The sequence below is a fragment of the Aegilops tauschii genome, chromosome 1, assembly GCF_002575655.3.
Source record: "Aegilops tauschii subsp. strangulata cultivar AL8/78 chromosome 1, Aet v6.0, whole genome shotgun sequence".
NCBI classification, from domain to species: Eukaryota; Viridiplantae; Streptophyta; class Magnoliopsida; order Poales; family Poaceae; genus Aegilops; species Aegilops tauschii.
Genome location: NC_053035.3, coordinates 313,535,078 through 313,541,627, shown reverse-complemented (window position 1 = coordinate 313,541,627; position 6,550 = coordinate 313,535,078). Strand labels below are relative to the sequence as shown.

The 6,550-nt window shown below is 39.9% G+C and overlaps 1 long non-coding RNA gene across 1 annotated transcript; it reads left to right on the top strand.

Annotated features, from left to right (window-relative positions):
- The first annotated feature begins 4,575 nt into the window (after positions 1-4,575).
- On the top strand, positions 4,576-6,101 carry LOC120976839 (uncharacterized). Its single transcript, XR_005773351.1, has 2 exons — positions 4,576-5,264; positions 5,784-6,101. It is a non-coding gene; the product is annotated as an uncharacterized lncRNA (long non-coding RNA).
- The last annotated feature ends 449 nt before the right edge of the window (positions 6,102-6,550 follow it).

Genomic DNA, 6,550 nt, shown 5'->3' with positions numbered 1-6,550 from the left:
AATACAAATAAAGAATGAGTTCACAACAGTACCAAAAGTGGTGATTTTATTTTCTTATACTAACGGATCTCACGAGTTTTCTGTTGAGTTTTGTGTTATGAAGTTTCCAAGTTTTGGGTAAAGATTTGATGTACTATGGAATAAGGAGTGGCAAGAGCCTAAGCTTGGGGATGCCCAAGGCACCCCAAGGTAATATTCAAGGACAACCAAGAGCTTAAGCTTGGGGATGCCCCGGAAGGCATCCCCTGTTTCGTCTTCGTCTATCGGTAAATTTACTTGAGGCTATATTTTTATTCACCACATGATATGTGTTTTGCTTGGAGCGTCTTGTATGATATGAGTCTTTGCTTTTTAGTTTGACACAATCATCCTTGCTGTACACACCTTTTGAGAGGGACATGCATGAATCGTGATTTATTAGAATACTCTATGTGCTTCACTTATATCTTTTGAGCTAGGCAATTTTGCTCTAGTGCTTCACTTATATCTTTTTAGAGCATGGCGGTGGTTTTATTTTATAGAAATTGTTGAACTCTCATGCTTCACTTATATTATTTTGAGAGTATTTTTAAATAGCATGGTATGAATCTAGTCCTAATATGATAGACATCCAAGAGGGATATAATAAAAACTTTCATATAAAGTGCATTGAATACTATGAGAAGTTTGATTCCTTATGATTGTTTTGAGATATGAGGATGCTGATATAAGAGTCATTCTAGTGAGTAGTTGTGGAAGAAATACTTGGGTTAAAGTTTGTGATTCCCGTAGCATGCACGTATGGTGAACCGTTATGTAACGAAGTTGGAGCATGATTTATTTATTGATTGTCTTCCTTATGAATGGCGGTCGGGGACGGGCGATGGTCTTTTCCTACCAATATAGGCCCCTAGGAGCATGTGCGTAGTACTTTGTTTCGATGACTAATATATTTTTGTAATAAGTATGTGAGTTCTTTATGACTAATGTTGAGTCCATGGATTATATGCACTCTCACCCTTCCACCATTGCTAGCCTCTCTACTCTCTAGTACCACACAACTTTAGCCGATACCATACACCTACCTTTTATCTTCCTCAAAACAGCCATCATACCTACCTATTATGGCATTTCCATAGCCATTCCGAGATATATTGCCATGCAACTTTCCACCATTCCCTTTATTATGACACGCTTCATCATTGTCATATTGCTTTGGATGATCATGTAGTGGACATAGTATTTGTGGTAAAGCCACCTCTCATAATTTTTATACATGTGATTCTTGAGTCATTGCACATCCCGGTACACCGCCGGAGGCATTCATATAGAGTCATATTTTGTTCTAAGTATCGGGTTGTAATTCTTGAGTTGTAAGTAAATAAAAGTGTGATGATCTTCATTATTAGAGCATTGTCCCATGTGAGGAAAAAAAATAAAAGAGGCCAAAGAAGCCAATACAAAAAGAGAGGCCAAATAAGCCAAACAAAAAAATGGGAGAAAAGAGAGAAGGGGCAATGTTACTATCCTTTTTCCACACTTGTGCTTCAAAGTAGCACCATGATCTTCATGATAGAGAGTCTCCTATGCTGTCACTTTCATATACTAGTGGGAATTTTTCATTATAGAACTTGGCTTGTATATTCCAATGATGGGCTTCCTCAAATTTTCCTAGGTCTTCATGAGCAAGCAAGTTGGATGCACACCCACTTAGTTTCTTTTTTGAGCTTTCATACACTTATAGCACTAGTGCATCCGTTGCATGGCAATCCCTACTCACTCACATTGATATCTATTGATGGGCATCTCCATAGCCCGTTGATACGCCTAGTTGATGTGAGACTATCTCCTTCTTTTTTGTCTTCTCCACAACCACCATATTCTATTCCACCTATAGTGTTATGTCCATGGCTCACGCTCATGTATTGCGTGAAAGTTGGAAAGGTTTGAGAACACCAAAAGTATGAAACAATTGCTTGGCTTGTCATTGGTGTTGTGCATGATTTGAATATTTTGTGTGATGAAGATGGAGCATAGCTAGACTATATGATTTTGTAGGGATAGCTTTCTTTGGCCATGTTATTTTGAGAAGACATGATTGCTTTATTAGTATGCTTGAAGTATTATCATTTTTATGTCAATATTAAACTTTTGTTTTGAATCTTATGGATCTGGACATTCATGCCACAATAAAGAAAATTACATGGATAAATATGTTAGGTAGCATTCACATCAAAAATTCTGTTTTTATCATTTACCCACTCGGGGACGAGCAGGAATTAAGCTTGGGGATGTTTGATACGTCTCCAACGTATCTATAATTTTTGATTGTTCCATGCTATTATATTATCTGTTTTGGATGTTCTATATGCATTAATATGCTATTTTATATTATTGTTGGGACTAACCTATTAACCTAGAGCCCAGTGCCAGTTTCTATTTTTTCCTTGTTTTTGAGCTTGGAAGAAAAGGAATACCAAACGGAATAAAACTTCACGATGATTTTTCTTGGACCAGAAGACACCCAGGAGACTTGGAGTTGAAGTCAGAAGAGCCACGAGGCGGCGACAAGGGTGGAGGGCACGCCTAGGGGGTAGGGCGCGCCCCCTACCTTATGGGTCCCTCGGTGACCCCCTGACCTAGATCTTCCTCCTATATATTCACATATATTCCCAAACCACCAGAAGCATCCACAAAAACACTTTTCCACCACCGCAACCTTCTGTTCCCGTGAGATACCATCTTGGGGCCTTTTCCGGCATCCTGTCGGAGGGGGATTCGATCACGGAGGGCATCTACGTCAACTCTATTGCCCTTTCGATGAAGCGTGAGTAGTTTACCTCAGACCTATGGGTCCATAGCTAGTAGCTAGATGGCTTCTTCTCTCTCTCTCTTTGATTCTCAATAAAATGTTCTCCTTGATGTTCTTGGAGATCTATGGGATGTAATCTTTTGCGGTGTGTTTGTCGAGATCCGATGAATTGTGGATTTATGATCAGCTTATCTATGAATATTATTTGAATCTTCTCTGTATTATTTTATGCGTGATTTGATATTTTTGTATTTTTCTTCGAATTATCGGTTTGGTTTGGCCAACTAGATTGGTTTTTCTTGCAATGGGACATATGCTTAGCTTTGGGTTCAATCTTGCGTGATTTCGCCCAGTGACAAAGTAGGGGTAGCAAGACACGTATTGGATTGTTGCCATCGAGGATAAAAAGATGGGGTTTATATCATATTGCATGAGTTTATTCCTCTACATCATGTCATCTTGCATAAGGCGTTACTCCGTTTTTATGAACTTAATACTCTAGATGCATGCTGGATAGCGGTCAATGTGTGGAGTAATAGTAGTAGATGCAGGCAGGAGTCGGTCTACTTAACACGGACGTGATGCCTATATTTCATAATCATTGCCTTGGATATCGTCATAACTTTGCGCTTTTCTATCAATTGCTTGACAGTAATTTGTTCACCCACCGTATTATTTGCCTTCATGAGAGAAGCCTCTAGTGAAACCTATGGCCCCCGGGTCTATTTTCCATCATATTACTTTCCGATCTACTATTTTGCAATCTTTTATTTTCATATCTATATACCAAAAAACCCAAAAATATTTTATCTTTTGTTTAGTTTTATTTATATATCTCTATCAGATCTCACCTTTGCAAGTGACCATAAAGGGATTGACAACCCCTTTATCGCATTGGGTGCAAGTGATTGATTGTTTGTGCAGGTATTGGTGGTTTGTGCGTTCTTATCCTACTGGATTGATACCTTGGTTCTTAACTGAGGGAAAATACTTATCTCTACTTTGTTGCATCACCCTTTCCTCTTCAAGGGAAAAACCAACGCAAGCTCAAGAAGTAGCAAGCATCACCGACATGGCATGATGAGATAGCTTTATGATTACCTGCAAGTGCATAGGGCTGTTGCAATTCATGGTAAGTAGATTTGTTGAACCCACGGGGAGCGACACGCAGGTAACTACCAACTCCGCAACTACATGGTAACAGATAAAGCTATGTTCGCACCCAGACAGTAGCTAGTCTGGAAATAGCCTATTCTATTGGTTGCTAAGGAAACTGTAAAAATGGGGGTATCTAAACTACTAACATGAAGGTAAAAATGAGAATAAAGGGGAATAAAATAGATGGAGCAACGCTCGAGTAATAAAGCATTCTCGGGGAGGGGGTCGAATTCATCACTACTGGTACTTAGGGTACACGGTCGTGCGAGTAGACAACCTACTCTGAGACGTAGTCCATGTTATATGTTTTTATAAGTGGTCATGGAAGGTAGCTTCTATCACCGTGGTACCTACGCAAACCCAACTTCACACCAATTTAGAAACATTATAACCGAGCACTTTTCCAGCCTGTTCAGACCACTGTCGTTTTCGGCCGTTGAATCTGCTCTTCTAAGCGTTTCAGGCCGTTGGATGTAGGTGCAATCCCCTATGGGCTTTAGTTGCTAACAGAGAGAGAGCTAGATGGGCTGGGCCGCTACTCCCAAAACAAAATTGGAGCTCTCCTATTATTTGGGCATATGGGCTTGACACCCACGAGTAACAAAGCCCGTGAAAAAATACAACTTTCCAGAGCGAGCAAGGATCCCGGTGGGCTTCATCCAGTTCTTGTCTCGCGGACGGCAGATTCATACGATGCGAGCGACCGCACATCCACCGACATGGTCGCCCCACTGGGCGATGCCAAGGGGACGGGGGGCCGAAGCGTCGGCTGCGATTAGAATCCACTTCCGGTGATTTAGCACGTAGTTAATCGCAGTTGCTGCAGGCATTAATCGCAATTGATGTTCGCCACTCTTTCCGGCGTCCGATTAGTGCAGGTCCATCAATTGATTCTTATTCAGTTTCTTCCTTTATGTGATTCATCTTCCTCCCTTATTAGATGCGCGAGGACGCTCACGATTCTGGTTCGGTTTCTCCCTTTAATCGTTGCGTCTCTATATAATATCCACCCACCCTGCTACTGCTCATTCCCCAACCTTACTTGGCAACATCAAATCTTCTGGCCATGCTTCTCGCCAAGTTGCCTCCGTAGGATTATCGCCCCTCCTTCCTCACATCTTCCATCCAGTTACTACTGATACCGAGTCCCTTCTGATTGATGCCGCTTTCTTCTTTTGCTCCCAATTCACGACAGACACTTGTTCTGCTGCAGTTGCTCTTACATCTCTCAGTTGATGTATTGGAATTGCCGACAGATTCTGGTGGTTAGTTCAGGCACTTCTAAAGCTCACGATTTGCAATGGTTGCCACCAAGGTTAGTATACATGTACTCACATGTCTTATTGTACATACGTATGTATGCCCACGAATTGTAAAATTTGATGCTACTGACTATCTTTGTGTCCTCTGTTTTTCTTCTCCTCATATTTATGTTAACAGGTGAATGTTTATATCATCCCTTTTTGCATTAAAATATAAACCACTATTTTCTACAGCCAAGGTTGAGAAATTGATTAAACCAAACAACCATTAGAATTCGCAATGCATATGACATCCTCCCAAAAGTGCAACATTGATTTGCAGTCGTCTGAAATGACTGTTGATGTTGCGTATTAATTCAGTTTATATAATAGTTGTTAAGACCTGTTTTCAGTTTTTAATTTAATTTCTTACATGTTTATCCGTATGTATTAAGAGGCATATTTGTCATTCTGCATAGTCCTAAATTGTTTATTGATTTATCTTTCAGTATATTTTTACTTTTGCATATTGCTAACTTATTAAGAGGCCATATTCCTTACCCTTTTTACCTTATTACCGTTTACTATAATAGGGCATTGCGGTCCACCGTGCACTGTGCACTTCATCATGTCTGAGGGTGCCATCAGATCTCCAACCAATTGGTATACTGTCCGTATACTACTGATGTACGCGGTTATGTCCGACTTAAAAAAAATGTGAAACTGCACTCTGTACTCTAAGCGTCTTCCTCTATACTTATACGGATAATATACGTGAACATGTTTAATTGTTGGGATAAGAAAGTTTCAGTTGATTGTAACCGCTTCTTCATCATAGAAAAAGACAGACCATATGTTACTTCAGTCCACGTGGGGATTTTATTAATGCTATTGTAGCTTCGAATTGTCTACTTCAGTCTTGTGATGCTACCATCCAGTTCTACATTTGGACAAAAATACATCCATATAGTAGTACAATCTCCTCAAATGTCGGCTTTTGATGTCCCCATATGGCCTGCCATATGGGTAACTTTATTGTTACAACCTATCTGTACATCAAAGATTAGTCTCTCACCCTGATGCCAACAAATCATGTTATCCTCTTTATATATATATACAAACCGAGTGCACGACATTTGAATTATATAGATAGCCATTATACATCCATACATTTCTTTACTTGATCTCTAAGTTTCAACTTTTTTAGGGATGCAGAGGGTCTGCATGTGTATACGAAGAGAAAATTGCAAAAGGACGACTATTAAAACATCAAGTGTTAGTATAGTTTTGGTTTTGCGGACAAATGTGAAGTTGCGGATGCGTCAACTTGCATAAAAGTTTTTTAACCGAGTTATTTTTG